Source organism: Phocoena phocoena, chromosome 3, assembly GCF_963924675.1.
Source record: "Phocoena phocoena chromosome 3, mPhoPho1.1, whole genome shotgun sequence".
Taxonomy (NCBI): domain Eukaryota; kingdom Metazoa; phylum Chordata; class Mammalia; order Artiodactyla; family Phocoenidae; genus Phocoena; species Phocoena phocoena.
The window spans coordinates 21,814,336-21,838,827 of record NC_089221.1 but is presented as its reverse complement, the minus strand read 5'-3'; the positions used below and the strand labels follow the sequence as shown (position 1 = coordinate 21,838,827).

Below are 24,492 nucleotides of genomic sequence, written 5' to 3'. Positions count from 1 at the left end.
GTGTAAATGAAAAAAAAAAGTGTATTGAAGGAGTGACTAAATTTAAAAAAGGAATAAATATGAGTGAATGAATGGATGGCATTATAGAGTTATCCACTTCAAATAGAAATACAGTCTAGATTCATTGTTTGAGCTCGATTTACATATATTATCTTAACAAATAAGACTCATAACAATGATATACAAAGGCTTTGTGGTCTCTTTATTAGACAGCCTATAATATTTTGGTTAAGATGTCTTCAGTAGGACATAAATGATGGTATTGATACCAAATAAAAAAGACAGAAATTAGGAAGATGTACCCAACGCACAACAGGTATATGAGCTCTCTGAGCGTATTACCCATGTTTTACCATATTATAGTTCACTTTGTTGCATGCCAGTTCCTCTGATGAGGACTTTAAAATGGTACAACAGAAGATAACTTTCGATCCTTCCTGCTTCTTGTCCAGCTCATGTCCCGTGCCATCGAATAAACTAACTCTTCTCCCTAGAAAATTCATCTTCCTCATTCTTAACAGCTGTGAAGATTTTCTTACTGATTCCTCAGGGGACATCTACATACAGCCTTCTCAATAAAGCATTTCCCAGTTTCCTAGGTATATAATTGCTCAGTCCTCTGTTCCCATTGCACATTTTGTAGCCTCTGCAATTAAACTGAGCAAATTTTATCTCAGCTTAGCAGTTTATTTGCATGTTCCCCCCTAACTATTGAATCCCCTTATAAAATGGCCATCTCTGTATCTATAGTACTTTGCAGAGTTCTTGACAGGAGTTGAACTAGTAAATTTGTCAAATAAATTAATAAAGTAATAAAGTACATTCAGGTTGAGAGGGAGCTAAGACCTTCATCATTTAGAGTAGGCATTGAAATAGTATAATGAATCAAAGATTTAGTCCCATTAAATTATGTAATTTGAGTGTAAGACAATTACCAGGTTTTAAGAGTTGCATCCCTATTTTCCTTCTTTGATCTGATATTTAGCTCTTTACCTTCAGGGCTATGGCATATCTTATTTTGCTACAGTTTCCAGGAATAATCTTCCTTTGCTTCATGACTTTAAATTCTATATTCCTTTGATGCCTTCACCACTCCACAACAAGTATTTCTTCTTTAGGACTTTGTGTTCTTTTTCAGAGTTCTAAACATTTCAACTGTCATATACATGGTTGCCAATCATCAATCAATAGTAAATTTAATATTAATAAACTTCACATTGTCTTTCATGTACAGAAAAACATGGTTATAGCCTACTACAAAACATGAAGTTTAAGTGGATTATTTATGCTCACAAAAATCTAGCGTTTCCTATTTTGAGAAAATTCTATTATGGTAATAAATGTATGAAAGTAGACTCAAGAATGGATGAATAACTTCTATACAGAAAAAGGAAATGATTTTATAAGTTTTTTCTCAGTGCATTGATTAAATGGGAGACTTAGGATTTCAGTAGAATAAGCGTGTTACAGTGTCAACCAAATTTATCTCAAGCATCTCTCATTTTATTACGCTTCATTTTATTGTTCTTCACAGACAATGCATGTTTCACACATTGGAGGTTTGTGACAACCTCTGTCCAGCAAGTGTATAGGCACCACTTATCCAATAGCCTCTGCTCAGTTTGTGTCTCTATGTAACATTTTGGTAATTTGCACAATATTTCAAACTTTTTCATTATTATTAGATTTGTTATGGTGATCTGTAATCAGTGAACTTTGAGGTTACTATTATACTTGTTTTTGGGCACCACAAACCGTACCCATATAAGGAGGCAAACAATTGATAAATGTTATGTGTGTTCTGCCTGCTCCACCAACTGGTTGTTCCTCCTACTTGCACCTCCCTATCCCCTGAGGAATAATAATATTAAAATTAGGTAATTAATAATCCTCCAATGGACTCTAAGTGTTCAAGTGAAAGAAAGAGTTGCAGTTCTTGCACTTTAAATCAAAAGCTAGAAATATTTAATCTTAGTGAGGAAGGCACGTTGAAAGCTGAGATAGGCTGGGCTTCTTGCACCAAATATTTAGCCTAGTTGTGAATGCAAAGAAAATGTTCCTGAAGGAAATTAAAAGTGCCACTGTAACAGGGAAGAGCCAAATCAGACTACATGTTGGACCTGTTTCTTTTACTTTAACCTTTGCTTTCCACTGCTTTTGTTCACTAAAATGATACTGTCTGTATATAATGGCCTGCCTCAGGGAACCCTGCCCCTCTGCCTGAATGTTAAACCAAAGTGCCTTTGTTCAGGGAAACATCCAGACCCTGTTCCACCTGCAGATGACTACAGGAAAGAAGAATTTTTTTTAACACATACCCTCCCTGAGGCTGACCATTCAGGGGATATTTGCAAAACTTATAGCCTTTTTACTTTACTTCCCCATCTCCTCCCCGTCTCTGTGCTATAAAAGAAACTGGCATCCAAACCCCGATAAGATGGTTATTTTGAGACTTTAGTCTGCCATCTTCTCAGTCTGCTGGCTTTCCGAATAAAGTCATATTCCTTGCCTCAACACCTCATCTCTGATTTATTGGCCTGTCACGCGGCGAGCAGAGTGAGCTTGGACTCGGTAACACTACTCCAGTGAACACACAAATGATACGAAAATGAAACCGCCTTATTGCTGGTATGGAGAATGTTTTAGTGGTCTGGATAGAAGATCAGGCCAGCCACATTTCCTTAAGCCAAAGCCTCATCCAGAGCAAAGCCCTAACTCTCTTCAATTCTATGAATGCTGAGAGTTTGAAGCTAGCAGAGGTTGGTTCATGAGATTTAAGGAAAGAAGCCATCTCCATAACTTTAAAGTGCAAGGTGAAGTAGCAAGCACTGATGTAGAAACTGCTGCAAGTTATCCAGAAGATCTAGATAAGATAATTAAAAAGGTGGCTATGCTAAACAAAAGATTTTCAATGTAGACAAAATAGTCTTCTATTGGAAAAAAATGTCATCTAGGACTTTCATAGCTGGAGATGAAGAGTCAGTGCCTGGCTTCAAAGCTTCGAAGGACAGGCTGACTCTCTTATTAGGGATTACTGCAGTTGGTGTCTTTAAATTGAAGCTAGTGCTCATTTATCATTGCAGAAATCCTAGGGCCCTTAGTAAATTATACTAAATCTACTCTGCCTCTGGACTATAAATGGAACAACAAAACCTGGATGACAGTACATTTGTTTATAACATGGTTTGCTGAATATTTTAAGCCCACTGCTGAGAACTACTGCTCAGAAAAAATAATCTCTTGCAAAATATTAGTGCTCACTGACAATGCACCTGGTCACCCAAGAGTTCTGATGGAGATGTATCGATACAAGGAGGATAACATTGTTTTTATGCCTGCTAACAAGCATCCATTGTGCAGCCCATGGATCAAGGAGTAAATTTGACTAAGGCTGCCATAGATAGTGATTCCTCTGACGGATCTGCGCAAAGTCAATTGAAAACCTTAATGAAAGGAGTGACCATTCTAGATCCCATTAAGAACATTTGTGATTCATGGGAAGAATTCAAAGCATCAATATTAACAGGAGTTTGGAAGAAGTTAATTCCAAACCTCATGGTTGACTTTGAGAGATTCAAGACTTCAGTGAAGGAAGTAACTGCAGATGTGGTGGAAATAGCAAAAGAACTAGGATTAGAAGTGGAGCCTGGAGATGAAACTGAATTGCTGCCATCTCATGATACAACTTTAAAAATGAGGAGTTGCTTCTTATGGATGAGCAAAGAAAGTGGTTTCTTGAGATGAAATCTACTTGTGATGAAGATGCCATGAAGACTGTTAAGATGACAACAAATGATTTAGAATATTACATAAACTTAGTTGATAAAGCAGTGGCAGTTTTTGAGAGGATTGACTCCAATTTTGAACGAAGTTCTACTGTGAATCAAATGCTATCAAACAGTATTGCCTGCTACAGAGAAATCTTTCACGAAAGGAAGAGTCAATGGTTGTGGCAAAGTTCATTGTTAGTTTATTTTAAGAAATTGCTACAGCCATCCCAACCTTCAGCAGCCACCACCCTGAACAGTCAACAGCCATCAACACTGAGGCAACACTTTCCACCAGCAAAAAGATGACAACTTGCTAAAGGCTCAGATTATGGTTAGCATATTTTAGCAATAAAGTGTTTTCAAATTAAGCCATGTGCAATTTTGGGGCATAATGCTATTACACACTTAATAGACTACTGGACACTGTAAAAATAACTTTTATGCATACTGGGAAACCAAAACATTCATGTGATTCACTTTATTATGATATTTGCTTTATCATGGTGGTCTGGAACCAAACCCACAATATTTCCCAGGTATGCCTGTATCCTCACTTAAATATATTTTCAACACCTTGCATTTACAGTTCAACTGCACCCACATGTTGAAGTGAGTTCTAGTCTTTACCATTAAAATAAAGAAAAAATGGCACACGCACAGAACAATAGCAAAGTATCTCTTTTTTCCCCATACTCCTATACTCTGCTACTAGCTCATTTCTTTTCTCTAAAGTTCTATACTCATGATTTCCCTTTTACAACTCTTATTGACATATCATTACACATCACTGAGCCTAAATTTTTATCCATAAATTTACCATTGACTTCCATATTACTAAATTCAGTGGACATATCAGTTTTCATGTTTGCATTAGCTCAGCATTGTTCTCCTGCACTGGAACTTTTTTCTCTGTGTGTGTGTGTGTACATATATGAGATGAGTTTTTAGGGATTATGTCTTCTGTTCTTAACTGTACATGAAAAGAATACTTAGCCTATAAATACTTCTCAATAAATACTTATGGAATGAACAAATAAAAATGTAAATTAATAAATTATTGAATTGGAGTTACAAATTTTCCTAATGGAATAATTTTAGAGATGTTAGTCTCTAAATTTATGTTCACAGATATAGTAAAGTGAGAGATGTCTTCTATACTGAAACATTGTTATGAAGATTACATTTGACTATCTATTAAAGGAACACTTAACATATACAGTCATTTCAATTTGTTGACCCTAAGGTACTTATGGTACATCCAAGTGAAAGTCCAAAACTACCTGGCAAATTATTCAGGAGAAAGCTACTTAGGAAGTAATTAGAGGGAGAAGTCTGTACATTTGCTCTCAGAATTTCTCAACCATTCTGCATTGTATAAAATGTGTGTGTGTGTGTGTGTGTGTGTGTGTGTATGTGTGTTTCTGGCAAGATTCTGTTTTTGAGGTTATGTATTATTAAAAGTGAAAACAATTAGGCAAGGTCTTAGATGCAATTTTTTTCTACTGACATCACAGGATCTCAGTTGTCTTTAAGTGGCTAAAAGAAAAACCATCCTGTGAGTTATTAGGACCATGCTCTATCCTAGTGAGCTTACTGACCCAAAACATTCTGTTCTTATTCTCATAGAGAAAATGAGAAAGCTGAGACATTAGCATCATGTCACATGTTTATGGTATTTCCTCACAATTAGCATATCCTTTGTTGAACTAAAACTAGTGATAGCTATTTCAGAATGAATGAGATTTTACTCACATATAGTCTATCATCCATCATTTACTGCCTGCCTTCTATAGAATAATATGGTCAAAGCTCTCATCTTTTGAATATGCTTTATGTTATGAGTATACTTTATGTTATGCCTCATTTTTTCATGAATGTATCTCTAAATGTCTACATTGCTGCTATTATTTATTCATAACGATCTCCAAAAGAAAAATAAAAACAGCAGGTTGTATAAGCAATGGTAAGCTAACATGTTGACAAGGAAAACATTTCACCAAAATTGCATTACACAGTTGAGGAGTTGAAGACAACATTGTCACCCATCAAATGCATTGATGATGTTTATTTAGGAATTGGAGTTTAGAATTACAGCAGATATTCAAGAGGTATATGCTCTACATATGAAGAAAGTGTTAGGATAATTCTTGGTATCTGTAAGAACATAAAGCAAATATTTTGATTTTAAGTATGTGATACCAAGATCAAGGACTCAGTAGGAAATGGAAGCTAATACTGAAATATGTGGAGTAAAAGTACAGATGTGTTATAAAAGAATAAGAAATAGTAAGTGGTTATTTAAAAAAAATTAATACTGAAACATTTGTAGGAATAATATATATCAAGAATTCTCCTAGGTGCCAGGATATCAGAGATAAATAAGATAAACAAGTCCTTTCCCAAACAGAACTTACATTATAATGGAGGAGTTAGAAAGTTATATATATAGTAATTTATATATACACATGTATATATACACACATACAAATATACAATGTAAAAAATATACAAAAGCAGTAAAGTGGTAGAGAATTACTGGGGTGGAAATGTTAATGTAGAAAATAAAATCAGCGAATATCTGGTTAAGGAGTTTTCATTTTATTACAAACCTGAATGAATGAAGTGAGACTGAGAAACAAGTGAAATTACTGGAAGAATGTTCATACTAAAGCCAGTACACAAGTGTTAATAGCAGCTTCATGTGTAATAGCCCAGAACTGAAAACAACCCAAATGTCTTTTAATGGTGAATGGACAAACTCTGGTACAGCCATATGGTACAATAATACTAAGGAACAAAAAGGAGCAAACTATTGATACGAGAACTTAGTGGATTTCAAGTGCTTTATGCTGAGTGAAAAAGTCAATTTCAAAGGGTTGTATGCTGAATTATTCCATATATATAACATTCTCAAAGACAGAAAATTATGATGGTCACAGATAAGTGTTTGCCAAAGTTTAGGGTTGGTGAAAGGGTTTGACAATTAAGAGCTTATGTAAGGGAATTTCTTTGTGGTGATGGATGGAATCCATATACTGATTGTGGTGATAGTTATTCAAATATATTCTACTTACGTGATAAAACTTTGCGGAACTATATGCCAGCCAAATCCATACCACTCTCCAAAATAGTGCATGTAAAACCTGCTGAAATCCAAATAAGTTATGTAGCCAAAATAATAGTACTATACTAACATCACTTCCCTGTGTTTGCAATGTCCTATGGTTATATAAGATGTTATCCTTTGGTACACTTCAACTCTTCATGCTATTTTTGTAAGTTCTGCAAAATAGTCAAACTATTTCAAAATTAAAACAAAATAGTAGAAAAAGAGCAACTGTTTAGATATCTAGGTGTGAAAAAACATAGCATGTTAGAGGAACCTATTAAATTTTACTGCCCATGGAGAGTACTATGCTCATATTTGTAAAATAAATAAAAGTAGTTAAACAACAAATCTTCAAATATAATTAAAGTGGGATAATCAAGGGATACATGTAGAAGAAAAGGTTAGAGGTAATGAGGGTCTCATTACTATTCAAATTTTATCTTAACTGTTACAGGAAAACATTAAAGTATTTGGAGCAGGAAAGTAAATTGAATTCACTTATACTTTACATAATAGCCAGGTTTCCCTCTGAGAACAGTAATATTCAGCATTGTACTAGTGATTTTAGCCAGTGCAATAGGTGAAGAAGATAGGGAAGGTATAATAAACTTAAAAGAATTGTAATTACTGGAAGATAGTATGATCTATTCTTTGAAAACTGTAAAGAGACTTTCAAGTATTTTTTATTTGATTTAAGTGGATCTAAAAAGTTTATTGTCACAAGGCCACTGATTGCAATCAATGTATTTCTATATGTCAGTGATACAAAACATAGTTTTTAAAAATGATATAATACAACTGAATGAAAAATATCAAATGCCTAGTAAAGAATCTAACAAAAGATATGCCAGACTCTGCACAGAAAATTAGAAAGCATTTCTGTAAGACATTATTGAAGACCTAAATCAATGGATGGTTGCTTAAAGTATTGTAAGTCTCATTATCGTGAAGATTTAAATTTTCCTCACATTTATCTATTGATTCAATGCAATTCTAATCAAAACCCTATTGAATTCTTTTGGTAGATTTTGAATGTCTGAATCTAAATTTTATATGGAGTACATTACTCCAAGAAGAGTCAAAATATTCTTGAAAAAGAATAGAAGATTTACTTTACTAGATATCGTTAAATCTATAACAATGAAATAACGTGGGTTTGTCACAAGTATACACATATAGCCCAACATATATTATAAAGAGACCAAAAGTAGGCCAATATTTACAAAAATGGCATTTCAAAGCAGCATAAGAAAGACAGCCTTTTCAATAAATGATAATTATTAAATTGGAATATCCATTTGAAATGTAAATAAATAAAACTTGGTACATAGCTCAACCTTTCACAAAAATTGGACTTAGGTAGAATTTATATCTAAAAGGGAATGTTAAAAAATGAAGATTACATTAGATGACATATGAGAATACTTTCACTAATTGAAGAAATAGATTTAATTATCAACCCAAGTTTTTGGATTATGTTTCTGCAATGTCTCCTTCTAAAGAGATGAAGTACATTCACCTGTTGTCCCCTTCACTTCAGATATGACCATTTGACGTGTTTTGTTGGTTAAATGATCCAGAAATGACAAGAAGCCATTTGCAAGCTTGGCACTTAGCAGACTTGACTGTTTGATCTTCTACTCTGCTCTGCCTAGAGAAGAAGATGCACCAGCAAGCCCTCTAATTCTAAGAGGAGGATGAGAGGCACTTGGAGGGCCATCCCAGCTGAGCTGAAGCCTGAAGCAGAGGCAACACAGCTGCACCACACATGTGCAGTGAGAAGCAGTGTCACCTTGCCAACACTGACCCTCTGCATACTTGTTAATAAAAATTAAATATCGTTGTTTGAAGCCACTGAATATTGGAGTGGTTTGATAGTGATCATTAGAATAAGTTAACATAAGTTAGTATTGGGGATAGCTACCATGAATTTGTGGAAGAAAACTCTATTTTTTTAAACAGAAATCAAACAGTTCTCAACATAAAGAAAATATTGATAGAATTACATTTAAATTAACAACATTAAACATTAACAACATCAAAAACTACATACAAAAGTAAAATTTAAAGGAGACTTTTTTCCAGAAAACACGAAAACATTTTACAAATCAATAGGAAAAACACATTAAAATAGAAAAATGAGCAAGAAATTTTCACAGGCACTTCATTAAACAGCATATCTAAATGAACAATAAACATTTGAAAAGATGCCTCATTTTATTATAAATTGCATTGATGTTAATTAAACACAAATCAATGGAAACTCATGATTTCATTAATGCAAATTAAAACAAATATGAGATACCACAAAATACCCCAGAATTAACAAAACTTAAAGGCCTGAAATAAGTATTGGATGCGAGGCAACTGGTGCTGTCAAGTGTAGCTTGTGAGATTATAAATCAGTAGAGCAATGTCAGAAAACCATTTGACACTTTTTAGTAAATTTAATAATACATGCACTCAAGATTGATAATTCTACTCGTAGGTATACAAAAGTGTTCATGAACACTGAGATAAGAATGTTCAGAGCAGCATTATTTATAATGACAAATATCTGGAAACAGACAAAATATTCACTGACAGTGTAATGATGGAAAATAAAATATACTTACAGTCAGCAAGGATAATTCTCATGAGATAATGCTGGGGAAAGAAGTCACACAAACAAAGTATACATATTTTATAATTCATGTTATATTTATATTTTAAACCACAAAAAACTAATACATAGTGTTAGAAGGCAAGATGGTGGTTATCATCATGGAGCAGGGAGTTTGTATTTGTTGGGATGTAAAACTAGGGTGGCTTCTGCAGTGTGCGTGATATTCTATTTCTTGACCTGGGCCATGGTTATAAGAGAGCTCTCAAACTGTGAGGTTCATTCAGTTGTTCATTTAAAAAAATATACATTTTTGAGTTTGATTATTTTGCTACAGTGAAAATTTACCCATAATGGTCTGTAGAGAAGAGACTACAGTGAGTCTCAAGTGGAGTTAGAAATGCCAGTCACGAGCTGGCTGGGATTATGTTATTAGTAGAGGGGACTAATAGTGATGCGTTGTAGTAGGAAGCTATGGATGCAGTTAACCTTAGGTTAACTTATGATGATCATAGTGATGATCATTTAATGGTTTGTCACAGCCCATGACAACTCCAACAAAATGCTTTTTTTCTCCTACTTTTAGGTCCACATTTTCCCCCCCAGTGGTTTACAACAACATTTATTTATTTATTTATTTATTATTTCAGTTATATATATACATGTATCTATTCTTTTTCAAATTCTTTTCCCATTTAGGTTGTTACATAATATTGAGCAGAGTTCCCTGTGTTATACAGTAGTTCCTTGTTGGTTATCCATTTTAAATATTTCAGTGTGTACATGTCAATCCCAAACTCCCTAACTATCCCTTCCCCCCACCTTTCCCCCCTCATACCCATAAATTCATTCTCTAAGTCTGTGAGTCTGTTTCTGTTTTGTAAATAAGTTCATTTGTATCATTCCTTTTTATATTCCACATACAAGCGATATCATACAACATTTGTCCTTCTTTGTCTGACTTACTTCACTCAGTATGACAATCTCTAGGCCCATCCGTGCTGTTGCAAATGACATTATTTCATTCTTTTTTAATGGCTGAATAATATTCCATTGTATATATGTACCACATCTTTTCTTTATTCATTCCTCTGTCGATGGACATTTAAGTTGCTTTCATGTCTTGGTTATTGTAAACAGTGCTGCAATGAACACTGGAGTTCATGTGTCCTTTTGGACCATGTTATTCTCTGGATAGATGCCCAGGAGTGGGATTACAGGATCAAAAAAACAAAATAAAATTTAAAAAAACGGAACTAAAAATAGAGCTAGGCCCGTCTTTTTGAAACTTAACAGAAGATGTTTGTTCTGAGGAGTGTAAGTGTTGACATTGCTGCACAAAAGGAAGCTATTTTGATTTTAGAATATCAACACTTTTTAACCATTGATTAGTTGAATTAATTAATGGGCTTCTTTGACTACTCCTCATTCTCTAGCCAGGCACACCATAAACCCATATGGACAAATGTGTTTATAATAGGCTATCTTGATGGACCATGTATGCCTGCTAAAGCTTTTTATAAATCAAGGCCCTCCATTAATGTTCCACTGGTAAATACCATTAGAATGTTTATCAGGAATTCTGATATATTGCACTTTTTTTCTCCAAGAAGATTTGACTTAGATTATTTCTTCTTCTGAGACTTCTGTTATGGAGTAATCAATGGTAATAGTCCTCATGCTTACCTCCATTTCTTTACCGTATGTAATTGCTTTTTTTAAAATTATGGCTTATACTCTCAAATAATATGTAATAAAAGATATTAACTCACCTATTTAGGTGTTGATATAAAACATATTGATTCATTATATGAGATAAACATTTTTGTTTTATTTTGTATAATATGACTGGCCATATTTTTTTTAAAAATTACTTTTTCAAATATCTAATTAAGTTTTATTCTAAAAATTTATCTCCCAAAAAGAAATATGAGATAAAAATAAATGACTTTAAGGTCTAATTTTTAAAGATATCAATGAAAAAAGTTATAAGAAATGATTTAAATATTTAGTTGAAAAGACATGAGTTAAAATACCCTCAATTCTATTATGAAATGCTACATTATATTCCAAGATTTATAGTCTAATTAACAGCTTTATCTAAAATAATTAATTTGCAGATTTTCCTGATGTATCCTACAATATTTTATCGTTATTAAATCTAAATTTCCTCAACTTAAATTCCCAATAGTAACAAAATCGATTAGATGGGAACACCACTTCATAATTATACTGTAAGACTAACACATCTCCCAGGAGCAGATAAGATCAGTAAAAAAAAAAAAAAAGGAAGAATATAAAATATCTAAACAACATAGTAAACATGATCTAATTTAGATATAATATGTACTAAAGAATGAGAATTCCCATTGTTTTCAATGATATATAATACATTTACCAAAATTGACTATATGCTGTGTCATAAACTATTGAAATCATTAAAATATATTATCTGTTTACAGTGGATTAAGCTAGGAATAAATATCAAAAAAAGATAATTCATCCATTGGGAACAAATCACTCCTAAGTAACCTATGATTTATAAGAAATATATAAAAATTTAAATAAAGGATAATGAAAAAGCAACGTAAATCTTGTGGGATGCAGTTACACTTTACTCAGGGAGTAATTTTTGCTTTAAGTGCATATATTTATAATGAAAGAAGGTAGAAAATCATGGACAAAATATTTCATCTCAAAATGCCAGGAAAAAAACAAAATCAGGTATAAAAACACAGAATAAGGAAATAATAACAGAAGAATATCATTAATAAAATAGAAATTAAATGTAAAATATAGTAACATTGAAAAAAGAAAATAGTTGTTTCTTTGAAAAGATTATTAATTTTGATAACTCCTCTATAACAATGAAGAAAATTAATTAAAAAATACAAAAATCTATTTCAGTAATGAAAGAGGAGACATCCTCATACATTTAATAAGAGACTGTTTAAATAATTTAGATTCAATAAATTTGGCAATTTTGAGTAAATGGAAAGTGATTTTTAAAATAAAATTATAAAAACTGTCACAAAGGGTTGAAAATCTAAGTGGCTCTAAACATTTTTAAGGAATTAAGCAATTTTTTAAAATTAATTTATTTTTGGCTGTGTTGGGTCTTCGTTGCTGTGTGCAGGCTTTCTCTAGTTGAGGCAGCAGGGGCTACTCTTCGTTGCAGTGCCTGTGCTTCTCATTGTGGTGGCTTCTCTTGTTGTAGGGCACGGGCTCTAGGCACACGGGCTTCAGTAGTTGTGGCTCACGGGCTCTAGAGTGCAGGCTGAGTAGTTGTGGCACATGGGCTTAGTTGCTCTGCAGCATGTGGGATCTTCCCGGACCAGGGATCGAACCCATGTCCCCTGCATTGACAGGCCATTCTTAACCACTGAGCCACCAGGGAAGTCCCCAAAGATACTTAGTGTATGTCTTCCTGATATCAGTGAGAGTGAAATTCCTTTTATATGATCATTGACCTTTTATGTGTCCTTTGTGTGTGTGAACTGACTGTTCATATCTGTTTCTGACTGGTAGAAAGACTGTTCAAGCCACCATTTGGATAAATCATATGAGGCTAATCTGTTCCAAGGATAAAGAGGGCAGACTGTCAGAATACCTCATGGTGGGATCAGCACCATCCTCCAGGACAGTGGAGGTCCAATGTTTGGAGCCCTCCAAAGGAATCAAGAAATTTAAGAGAATGGGCCATAAATGATTGTGCTGCACTTTAGATGTACTTTTATTTGGAAGAAAAATAGTAAACATATCTTGTAAAAATAGAAGAAACCATTAAATAAACTTTTCCTATCAGAAATTTTGTAAGAATGATTTTCTCAGACTGGTCAAAGTTATGAATGAAATTTCTTTTGAAATGGAAGTGAAAGAGATTTTATATGTGATAACATTTTCTAGAAGAAAACAAAAACTATACTTTCTCATGGCTAAGTGTAACTTCTCTTTCTATATTAAGAAATGCAAAAGTTCATAGCTGACACACATTCATTTTTAATACATTTATATGAACATCTGCAAGCTGCTCAGCCTCCAGTTACTTTTTTATTGCTTTTAAAGGAAAGTGTTATATTCTGAAAGACTTAATGCCCTGTATTAAACTATATTTTATATTTTACAAGGAATATTAATCTTTAAAGTAAAAGTACAAAATTACTACTATGACTTAAACAAATGATACCAACTTGAGAAACACAGCTTTGTTATTGTGCAAAAAAAGGGCACTCTTTTCAAAAACCAGAGTTAGGATACAAAAGAGAATATCAATTAAATAATATCTTCATTGGCAAAAATTGTTTTTCCAAATATTAATATATTACTTCAAAAAATTGAATCCAGCTATATAGAATTCACCAAGTCCAACAATTATCATTCAAAATTATTCTAGCTTTATTCACTTTGAAGTAGTTAAATACAAGATCTCTTTTACTACTTATAGAAAAGCTCACACTATCTTGACCAAACAAATTCATCAAGATGTATGACTTATACCATCTAGGAGATATTATTTCAAATATGTTTTATCATTGTATGATATGTGAGTATTTTATGTCAGGTAGTACAAAAAATTAAAACATTACCACACTCTTTCATTCTACAACTCAATTTCAAAATATAACAACATATGTAATATAGATAAAATTTACTTTTCAAGATAGTAATTACAAACTTGCCATTCTATTTCTAAATAATAACAACATAAAATATGTTTTAATTTTACATTATATATTGAAGGTAGTTATCATTTCTTAATATATTTGTTTAGGATAGTTATCAAACAATGCTAAATTAAGAGGAGGGACTCTCTAACTGCAAAAGTAACTTTGTGCCCCTCGGACATTAAGACAATATCAAATGGAAAAGCAGCAATGGTTAGCAGATATTTTAATACAGTTATGTTCAGACACTTTTAATACACTGAGATAACTTCTTATACAACTATTTGATCTCTTCATTTACATAATTCCATTAATGACAACATTATTTGAACTTCGTTTTAAATATGGATTTTGATATGTTTCTGTGAGGGTTTCTGCATGGTTACATTTTGATAAATCACATAGTACAGCTTTATACATTTTAAATTGCCAAAATAAAAAAATCAGTACTAAAAGTCAGTATGTTGGGTTGTGAAAACAGTAAGTGGAATTATATACATATATATAATATGGATAACAATTATATCTATACACATATGTATGTGTATATATATTTGTATATGTGTGTATGTAGGTGCATATTTATGGATTATGGATTAAACAGAATGACATTGGTTTTGGTATCAGAATGAATTTGCAGGTGTTTATTCACTTTTCGACCCTCAATTAATTTTAGTTGATTTTTTTTCTTTTTAATTATCTCCTTCAAAGCGTTGGATGCTACTTGATCCTTGTACTTTATCGTAATGTATTTTCTACCCCCATGAACTCTCGATAAACATGCAGTAATTACAGGAGAGCTGTGTGAATGTGTATGGACCAGTAGAAAGAGCACAGGCTGTAGAACTAGTCAGAATGGATGGCTCTCCTTCTAGCATAGATACTTCCTTTAATAACAGAAAACACCTGTTATTAATTGTAATCATTTTTCTTTTACCAGACATAGTTCCTGATATTTTTAAAGCATTTGCTAAATATGTTTATACATGAAGGAGAATGTGGATGAATAAATAAACAAATGTGTATGTTCACCATTATAGAATTAGACTTTGAGAACATATATATATATATATATATATATATATATATATATATATATTGCATGTATATCTTTGTTTTTGCTGATGCTGATGCTGTTTTTAAAATAATTGCATGCATTCACTGATCCTATCTTAATATTTAATGGTTTACCTAGTATTTTTCAGGAACTGATTGAGAGAATGTAGGTGATAACTTACAATTATAACAATGGTGATGATGGTGAAGAAGAAGAAATAAAAACATTGTCTCTCTATTCATTGAACTTCTATGAAGGAAGAAGTTACAACAAATGCAGAAGGAAGATTAACATGCAGTATAGTCTGAGAAATGTCATGGTTAATACCCAGAAGTAGTTGCATTTCATCTCTCTCTAGTGAGCGGTCTCCAGATACGAACAATAGTTAGAACAGTCTTCCTGAGTGAAGTGATCAACAAGCTTAGTCTTAAAAACAAGAAATTTTTAGTTTTTCAGTGGTTATTGGGGCCGGGTAGGGAATAGGAGATTAAACTAAAAAAGTATGCCAGGATCAGTTGTGGAAGGTTTTATGCCAATACACACACAGATACACACTCTTAGGTTGCTTCCATGTCTTTGTTATTGTAAACAATGCTGCAGTGAACATAGATGTGCAGATATCTCTTTGGCATCATAAGTTTATTTCCTTTGGGTACCCAGAAGTGGAACTGTTGGATAATATGGTAGTTATATTTTTAATTTTTTGAGGACCCTCCATACCATCACTATACCAATTTACATTACCACCAGCAATGCACAAGTGTTCCCTTTTCTCCACATTCTCTCCAGCATTCTTGTCTTTTTGATGATAGTCATTCTAACAGGTGTGAAGTGATATCTCATTGTGGTTTTGCTTTGAATTTCTCTAATAAGTAGTTATGTTAAGCACCTCTTCATGTACCTGTTGGCCATTTGAATATCTTCTTTGGAAAAATGTCCATTCAGGTCCTTTGCCCATTCTTAATTGAATTATGTTTTTTGTTTGTTTGCTATTGAGTTGTATGAGTTCTTTATATATTTTGGATATTAACTCCTGATCAGACATAGGATTTGCAAATACTTTCTTCCATTCCATAGGTTTCCTTTTCATTCTGCTGACTGTTTCTTTTGCCATGTAGAAGTATTTTAGTTTGGTGTTATTCCAGTTGCTGATTTTTGATTTTTCTTCTTGTGTTTTAGGTATTATATCCAAAAAATCATTGCCAAGACCCATGTCAGGAAGACTTTCCCCTAGAAGTTTTTTAGTTCCAGGTCTTACATTTAAGTCTTTCATTAATTTTGAGCTAAATTTCATGAGTGGTGTTAGAGAGGGGTCTAGTTTCATTTTTTACATATGAATATTCAATTTCCCCACTGCTATTTATTAAAGAAGCTGTTATTTTTTTGTTGTTATTTGTGGCTCCCTTGTGAAATATTAGTTGACTGTATATGCATAGGTTTATTAATTTTAGTTTCTAAAATTTTACAAGGTGAAAACAACTAAATAGAGAGCTTAGATAATAGAAATTGGGGACAAATAAATGTATGGCTTTTGGCCAATGATAATAATGGTTCTTGTATGAATTAGAAAATTATTATTCTTTTTATAAAATTTTGTCATGTCATGTGACCAGACTAATTTCATTCCCATGAACAATGGGCACTGTGCAATATGTTATCACAAATATTATTTCATGGTGGGTGGGATGGACTGGGAGTTTTGGGGGAAAAAGAAGAAAAAAAATTTCCTTTAATTCCCATAAATGATATCCACCTCTTTTCACATAGATATGTATTTGCTGGATAAATAAAAAAAGCATCACTAATAATTCTACTGATAAGCTAAACCCTCTGAACTGAGAGAGGCAGTGACCTCAATCATTTTCATTTGATTCTGTGCTGAAAATATATTTTTCTGTAAATTCATAAAGACTTTATCTTATAGTTTTATAATCTAGTCTTAAGCTGTTCCTATTTAATTAAATTATTTTAAAAATTGGGGTATAGTCTCAACATCTAGTTTTCTAAAGAAATGCTGAGAAGATCATAGCTTCACATTATGAGTAATATTATTTTACCATTGCTTTATCTAAAATCAAGAAATTATGCTAATAAAGGGAACAAGAACTTATCATTCTCCACAAGAATATTCAAGGTATTTTAAAATTATATTATGGTCTACTTCACAGATTTTGTCTGAAATCCTAAGGAAAAGTAATGTCTTTTTAACAGTTTTTACAAGATCCTCTATATAGACATATCTATTCAAGCCATTTTAAAATTTATTTTAGAATGTCTTACTGCCTTAAGAACGAAATATCTAGATAAGCCATGGTGATTTAGAAATGGAGAAGAAAGATTAAGATACATAATTGTAGCATTAGTAATATAAGTTTTAAGAAAATCTACTTATGGTAGCATATGAATTCAAGAAATGCTAAGCTTAAGGTAATGGAGCTGTAATAAATATGTTCAATATCAGTTTAGGATCAACTAAATATAAACTAAAATTGAGGATGGTATTTTATCTTCTAAAAGAACAGAAATTAATTTTAACATAAATTTAGCAGTTATATGAGTGCCCACAGAAAAGCTCTGTGGTGTTTATTATAAAGTGTTTTCATTAAATTTGAGGATTGCAGTAGGTCCTTGTCTTATTTAGAAAGAACAAAATAAATGGTATATGAATAATGAAAATATTATGTGATAATTTGTACAGTTATATCATCATAATGAAATAGTTGAAAATGCAATTCCTTCCTTAAAGTGCGTATTTGAAGGAAATTACCATAATGACTTGTTATGCTTATCTATGTTATGATATGCATGTAAGAAAAGCATTATTCACTGAATAAATTACCATTACTATGAATAGATGATGATTTACATATATTCTCAAGCACCAAAATATTATATTAAACTTAAATGTATTGCATATTTCTAGCTCCTAAAAATAGTGTTTCTCTTATTAAAACATGCTAAAGGTAAAAATAAAACTCACAGTATTAAACCCTGTAGTTTGGAATCGCAATTAAGACAGAAATAAGTTATATTTCTGCCTGTTCCCTCTAGCTGATAATAAAAGGGATAAAGGAAAAACAGAAAAGAAAGCTATGTCTCCTATGCAGCAAGGAAACACATAATTCTAACAAGAGTTTATATATGAAGAATAAATGTTAAGTAATATGAAATAAAATCCTAGGAACAGGCAGATCATGCATCAAGGAAGAATTTATGTGGAAATCTTGGGCACAAACAGAAATAGTAAAGACAGATCAAAACTAAAACTCAGAAAAATTATACTATGAAACATATATAAATTATTAACAATGGAGTAACATCATGGAATTTGGTGGAGTAAGAAGCTGTAAGAATCAGTTCCTGGACTGAAACAGCTATTGAGCTGGCAAGAACAGTCAGAATAAAGTATGTCAGAACTCCAGTGTCTAGGTGTCCAGTGGAGTGTTTATTAAAGTGAGAGGCCGATATGTTTCAAATGTTGGTATTTCACATAGTAGCTATCATTCCCTAATTCCCAGCCTATGGAAGACATTCCTAGGGCTGGCAGACTACATTCTTTATGTGGTTTGCTGGTGCCAGGGTGGACATAAAGACCTTGTCATCTAAAAATTGGGATTATGTGTTTTAAGCATCCTGGAGGTTCACTGGCAACACAGGCTGGCCTTTGTTTTCACCCCACTGAGCTGAAGTGACTTCCTGGGAAGCATCTGTCAAAATAATTCAAAGAGGCAGAATACATTTTTGCTTAGCTTGTATTTTTGGATCCAGACGTTTAAGAAAATCACTCTGAGGTCGCTGACTGACTGAAAAGTTAATGAAACAGAGATTTGAGTGACCACACACAACAAGGAATATTGTCATTGCAAAATATTTTGAAAAGGTCACTAAACAAATGGATGACTACAGCTCTCAACCAAACAACAGCAAACAGTGGGGAAAGGGAGAATCTGATTTCCAAGTTTACTAGATTACAATCTTCACTATGCCCAGTTATCAACAACAACAATTACAAATGACAAAACACACACACAAAAAAAAAAAAACACAAAAGAAAAAGAAAGAAGAAAAGTGACCAGAGCCTAAGGGACCTATGGAACGCCATCAAAGGTACCACCATATACATTATGTGAGTGTCAGAGGAGAAGATGGAGAGAAAGGGGGAAAAAAAACATTGGAAGAAATGATGACCTGAAACTACCTGTTGAAAGCCAAACCCAAAGAGAGTATCTTGTAAGTAGCAAGAGAGAAGTGACATACAGGTGTATCAATCAGGGTTATCCAGAGAAAAAGAACCAATAGAATATAGATGATCTATAGAGATATAGAGAAATTTTATGGAAATGGTTTACAAGAAGATTGTGAGGGCTGGAATGTCCAAAATTTGTAGGACAGGCTGGCAGCCTGAAAATTCAGATAAGAGTCAAATAACCCAACTGAAAAATGTGCAAAATATTAGAATAGACATTTCTCAAAGAAGATATACAAAAGACCAACAAGTACATGAAAAGATGTTCAACATCACTGGTTATGAAGGAAATGCAAATCAAAACCACAATGAGATACCACTTCACACTCAATAGAATGGTTACAATAAAAATAAAGGAAAATAGCAAGTGGTGGTATGTTTGCACTTTTAACCCTCCCACTTAGTTAGAACAATCATTATCGGACCTCACTCTGTTCCTGTTCAGATCCCACTCAACTCACAGATTTTCAAGCTTCAGTGCTCTGTGACTCTGCAATTACTTTGTTGACAAATTACCTGCCTAACCTTGGGATTTATGACTCTTGTATCTGTGGACTGTATACCTGTTCAAGGCAACCTGTAGTCTGTGCATAATCCAGCCACTTAACCACAGAGACCCTTAGATCTCACTAACCTGTCCTCTTGTGAACATTAGTCACCCACTGACAATGTACCCATCTCATTATTGGTTGTTTTGAATGCAATCTTCCATCATCGTGGTACCCATTCGGTTCCTTCGGCCATGCAATAGCATGGAAAACCACCTCATATGAGCAGCTACTCTGTGTTGCCTATGAATTCATCAGCAAGTATCACAAAGAAGAATTAGGCTGTTACTCATCAGCAAGAAATCAGCAGGTACATGGACAACATCCTGTGGAGAAATATACTTGGACTGGGACACAACTGTGTGCACTGTGGGTCTGGAGTCCAATAGAGAACCATCCATCTGTGGCTCTTCCATTTTATAAAACATGTTTGAGGGGTAGTGGTTGGGTTATAGGGAGACAATTGTTTTGGGTTAAGCCACCAAGCAGTCTAAGATAAGAAACATTCAGAACAAAGAAAATTTATTTTTGATGCCATGGGAAGTTGAATCTAGATGGGATTTGTAAGTGGGGAATTGAAAGATTTTGTTGGCAGACAAAAAGAAAGATTGTTAAGCAAACAATCATATTTTTTCAAATATTCCATTGTAGTCTATGAATTTGGTTTATTATTATTGTATAAAAGAACTATAAATTTTAAGAATAAATCAAAAATTTTATTTTTTAACTTCAGAAATTTTACAGAGTTTGAGTTACCTTTACACTATATAAATATCCACAATTCAATAAAGGATTATAGACACTGGGAAGGCACATTTAAAATAAGGAGAATGAATCCAATTACCATAGTTTTGAATACAGAATATAATTGAATGCAGTTCTATATTATCAACTTAAACTGAGGCCTGGCTGTTCACAGGGTCTCCAACTTTTCACTTTATTTCTGTTCAATGAATGGGAAAACAACATTGTAATGCAACAACTCTAACTTCTTTTACTTTTTGTACCATTTAAATGAGTGAAGGGATATTTAGCTATTTCTGTTGTTGCAGATAGGCAGTGATTTTGATAAGGTATTATTATTTATTCATGTTAATTATAAAAGTCATACAATAAAACATCTAATTTAGAGGTCAAGAACCTAAGAACTAAGTCCTATTCAAATGTAGGATAATATGAGTAACTATCCTCCAGAGATTTTGTTGAAAGCAAATCCAAGTTCAAATTGTGACTCTAAAACTCTTCTTTTTTTTCTTTTTTTTTTTTGCGGTATGCGGCCCTCTCACTGTTGTGGACTCTCCTGTTGCAGAGCACAGGCTCCAGACACACAGGCTCAGCAGCCATGGCTCATGGGCCCAGCTGCTCCGCGGTATGTGGGATCTTCCCGGACTGGGGCACGAACCCATGTCCCCTGCATCGGCAGGTGGACTGTCAACCACTGCCCCACCAGGGAAGCCCTAACACTCTTTTGAATAATTTCCTACATCTCTAAATTTTGTCTTTTAGACTGGCTACATGACTTTTATTCTACTGTATTCTAAAACAGTTTTCCAGAGAAACAGAACCAATAGGATGTGTATATATGCAAAGAGACAAATTTAAGAAATTGCTCATGTGATTGTGAAGGTTAGCAAGTTCAAAATCTGCCAGGCAGGCCAACAGGTCGGAGATACAAGGAAGAGTTGATGTTACAGCTTGAGTCCAAAGGCAATCTGGAGACAATTCCCTCTTCCTTGAAGGATCTCAATCTGTTTTCTGTTAAGGCCTTCGACTGACTGGATGAGACCCACCCACCTTATGGAGGGTAATCTGCTTTACTCAAAATTGGCTGATATAAACATTAATGTCATCTTAAAAATTCCTTCACAATAACATCCAAACTGGTGTTTGACCAAATATCTGGGTACCATGGTCCAGCCAAGTTGACACATGCAATTAACTATCACATATACCTAATAATAAAGTAAGATGGACTAATGCATTCCTGATTTTCTTTTCTCTACCTCTAGTATGCAGAGCTTAATGGAGATTCATAAACCTACAGGTGACCCAGTTAGTGTTGATAGTGCCTTTGGTTGTATATGCTACAAGTAAGTCAAAGAACAAAGAAGGCACCAATGGCAAACATGTCGGTTGTAAAGGAGAAGAAAAAAGGGGAAAAGAAACAGAAATCACTAGAAAGGATGAATTGTTAGAAATATGAGAGGAAATATGCCCATATTAGTGAATCAAATTGAGTCAATAGCTTTTAGTCTTGGATAAAGTATACACTATCAAGTTTATCTATCTTCCTTTTTTATACTTCTGTGTTGTTTACATTTTCCTACCGTAGAAATAACTTTCAAGTCTTTGTGGACATTTTTCAGATATCTGAAGGGTTGTGTCAACTGAGTTAAAAGTTTAGTGCTTAGGTACTTCTGTACTTTAATAACCATATCAACTTTAAACAGATGCTGCCATCTGTTTTTAAAGCCTCCAGGAAAATTTAAACTAGGTTTAAGCTGTAAGCAGGGGATGACTTATTTCTCATTGAAGAGAAGGAGAAACTAATGATTCAGTTAAAATGATTTAGAGTAGTTTGCCACTATTCTTCCAGTTGAATGACTGTCAATCAAAATTGTTTACAGAGATTCCACAATGTGAAAAATTTTAGTTCATTTTATGCTCACTCATTTTAAACGTTTTGCCTTTAGACTTGAATCTTCTCAAAATCTTTACTTTCCATGTACTTATATGCTATACAACATAGGAAAAAAACAATAGGAAAGTTGAAAATATGATATCTAGTAAAAAGGCAATACAATCTGGAAGAGAAATGAAGGAAAGATTCAGAAATATGTAACAGCATAGAGAGCAACCCATGAAGTCAACAGAAAGACATAGTAATCTAGAAGAAAACATCCAAAAAATAGAATAGAATAGCTCAGTTTCTTCAGAATTCTATCAAAGAATTAGAGATAAATTAGGAATAAATATATAGTGTACATGACCACACAGGGCAGTGATTCACTATAAAACAATCATTGTACAAGAAAATGAATGTGATATTACTTCACTTGGCAGTAAGCAATGTGTTTAAAATTATAATTAAATAATATTGATATAATCAAAAGGCTCTTTTAAAATTATATTGGGAGAACAAAGTGAAATGGTTATGTTTTTGTTGAGGCATGTAAAAGAGATTAAAAACTAAATTGACTATTGGAGGCATTCAATAGATAATGTATATAATAAAAAAAATAGTTATGTAAATAAGTTGGTTAAAAGGAGTTGAATAACAGAAGGAAGGGCGGTAGAGATGTTAAAGGACACCTTCTTTCCTTCAAGTCTAGTATCAGAGCTGTGAATTTCCTCCAGTCAGTTCTATATATTCAATTTTAGAGGAAAAGCTCTAGAGGTTCTGTTTGGAATGACAAATGGGCAGTGCTCTTCACCGAAGTCTTTTATCACCCCAAATCAATCTTTTACAACTTGGCTTTATTTTTTATGTTTATCCCACAATCTTAATAGCTAAGATTATATAGGTTCTCCAGAATCTTGTCTGTATGTTGCAAATAAATTGTGGTCTTACAGGTGAGTTACAGTTGAAGCTTTTCCAATAATTTGTCTCTTAATTAGCCTTTTGGTAATTAGAGGAACAGTCTGAGACTATTTTCAGAGGTGTTTCAAATCATTGTCTTTAGAGAAGATGTCTGGAGGAGAATAAAGGCAAAACTTCAGATTTGAGAATTGTAGCCTTCCTTTCCCTATCCTATCTGGTAACTTTATCTGGCATCTTGTATTTTCAATAAAAGTTAATGGTCTATTAATATAAGTAAGATTTATCTGGTATTTTAACTTTATCTGGCATCTTGTACTGAAAGCTAATAATCTCTTCATATCAGATTTTGAACTCTGTATTTTCTCTAAATAAATATATATATATATATATACAGTTCATATAATATGAAAGGCATTATATGTTATATTAATATTTATAAATATAATTAAATTATTTATATTATATATATATAGTAGCTCTGAGATATTGGGATTCTAGAAGTCCCTATTTTCAAAGGTGCCTTATTACATTTCTTTTTAAATTTTTAATCATTATCAAGTAACCATTCCTTAAAATTATACAGAACTTTTTCTACAACAAAAAGACAGGTAATTACGAATTTAGGACAACTTTAATAGCTGTAGTTGACAAGCAACCATTTGCTGTGATGTCCATTTGGCTATGATGAATTTGACTTGTTGCCCTCCTTAGGGTTAATATTATGTTTATGCAGTTTAAGTTAGGAACTATAGACTACTTTCAACTTTCCAAGCATCAGATTTTATTGCCTGATACAATGGTTGTCCCCTAGATGGAGGTATAATTTTATTTTAATCATTCACTCTATGGAAGGACTCTTGGCTCATTCCATTTGGAGCAAAAAAATTTTTTTCTCAAAATTTCAGTGGCCCATATCAAAGTACAGCATATTTTAAAATTCCATACAGATCAGCAA

The 24,492-nt window shown here is 33.0% G+C and overlaps 1 pseudogene; it reads left to right on the top strand.

Moving 5' to 3' along the window:
* Positions 1–1,895: 1,895 nt before the first annotated feature.
* Positions 1,896–4,106, top strand: LOC136120119 (tigger transposable element-derived protein 1-like; annotated as a pseudogene).
* The last annotated feature ends 20,386 nt before the right edge of the window (positions 4,107–24,492 follow it).